This window comes from Lycium ferocissimum, chromosome 6, assembly GCF_029784015.1.
Source record: "Lycium ferocissimum isolate CSIRO_LF1 chromosome 6, AGI_CSIRO_Lferr_CH_V1, whole genome shotgun sequence".
NCBI lineage: Eukaryota > Viridiplantae > Streptophyta > Magnoliopsida > Solanales > Solanaceae > Lycium > Lycium ferocissimum.
The window spans coordinates 59,508,429-59,510,723 of NC_081347.1; positions in this window are offsets into that span (position 1 = coordinate 59,508,429).

Sequence of the window (2,295 nt, forward strand, 5' to 3'; positions counted from 1 at the left end):
GGTATTTTAATTCGGTCAGGCGCCCACCTCCTAATGCGGGTATTTTAATTTCAGTTCGTGCGCCCACCTTCTAATGCGGGTATTTTAATTTTAAATTTCGGATATTTAATTTTTCAGTTAGGCGCCCACCTTCTAATGCGGGTATTTTAATTTCAGTCAGGCGCCCACCTTCTAATGCGGGTATTTTAATTTATGTTAGGCGCCCACCTTCTAATGCGGGTATTTTAATTTCAGTCAGGCACCCACCTTCTAATGCGGGTATTTTAATTTCAGTTTAGGCGCCCACCTTCTAATGCGGGTATTTTAATTTCAGTCAGGCGCCCACCTTCTAATGACGCCCACCTTCTAATGCGGTATTTTAAATTTATTCGGGCGCCCACCTTCTAATGCGGGTATTGCTTGGGTATTCCATTTAAAGCTCTAGCACACAAAGCGAGTATGCATCGGGATCTCGGACACAACACGAGATTTCATTTTATTTCAAGGCTTCGGTACACAAACCGGAGTATGCATCAAGGTCCTCACACACAATCCAGGACTCCTCCCCATTCAAAACTCCAACACACAACCCGATGTTTTCATCAGGGTCCCGACATACAACTTTGTAGTCCATTTCAATCCATGGCTCTGAGTTCGGTCGCCCTCTAGCAATGAATCATTTTCCTCCCAACAAGTTTTCCCGAACTACAATCGGTCCGACTCCCATCTCGGGGATATGTAGGTAGCTCGACCCGAGCACGACCGTCCTTCGTCCTACACTTGCTAGGACCATTCTAACAACACCGGGGCAAAATTTTGATCGGACGATCAAAATTTGCCATAACATCCATTAGTTACCACCTTTCGAACTACATTGACCTGATTCTCGTGATTGGCGAGATATGTAGGAAGCTCTATGTAGAGTTCGGTCACATCGGGGAGAGAATCATTCTTACCCCTGCAAGTATACAATCTTGCACCCTCCCAGCGTCTCGTAGCTCGACACTGGGGCAATTTTGGAAGCGATATATTTTCGGCCCTGAACAATCCTTCCCTTTTATCATTTTTCTTTTTATCACAACCCTGCCGACGGATAGAGAGCATTGTCAAAGCTCTATCAACGTCTGGCTTCTTTCTCCGTACATATCCATTTAGCAATTCTTTGCCGAGCCAAAATAGGCTACACGTCAACGTCTTCGTCCAAAAACTCTTTCATCGTCTCCGGTCGAAGAGGGACAAGCTGTTGACACCTAATTTTGGCTCGACGTGCTTAAAATTAACGTTTTGGGGGCCCTGATTCGTTAAAGAGCGCGAAATACATTTTTTACACATTTTTACATTTTTTCGATGATTTATTGATAATTGTCCTCATTTTAGGAGTTTTATCAATTTATTGTCATTTTTCAAGAATCATTATTTTTGCACATGTACAGCGAATACTACCATTTTTTGTGCAATTAATAATTATTTTTTAATTTTATAGCAGTACATTTTTATATATTATACATTAATATTTATATTTTATACTTACATTATTATTTAACTATATTTTAGTACAGTCCGTCGGTGCAGAGAAAATCGGAGCAATTAATTTTTTAAACAAAAATAAGATTTAGCACATGGTTTTAAGAAGCCATGGTTTTGTGAAGCCCATGGTTTTGTGAAGCCTATAGTTTTGGCACATGGGTTTGGATAAAAAGTGGTTTACCTTTGCCTATATAAAGGAGGACTTCCCTCTCATTTTTCTCATCACTTCACACTACCTCACATATATTTTTTCTCTCTCTACACTCTCATATTTTCTTTTCATAGGAAGACTAGCAAGACTAGTATCTTCCTCTTTTTTTTTTTTTTTTTTTCTTCTCTTTTTTTTTTCATACATTGTCTTTACGCTTTTATATATATTGTCTTTACATTCATTATATGTATAGCCTTTATATTTTTATATACATTACATACATTGTCTTTATATTTAATCATGCATTTATCTTTACATTTATTCATATATTGTCCTAATTTATATTTATTCATGCATTTATCTTTACATTTATTCATGCATTTGTCTTTATATTTGTTCATGCATTTTGTTTATATTTATTCATACATTGTCTCTACATTTTCTTCATACATTTTCTCTACTTTTTCTTTAAATTTGCATACATTTTTTTTACTCCCCTCTAAATATTTTTCATACACTTGCAAACATTTTCTTTTACCTTTTTATCAATATCATCACATTACATGCTCATTTTTATTTTATTATTTTTTATACATTTTGTTCTTTATATTTTTTCTACATTGTCTATATATTATTTT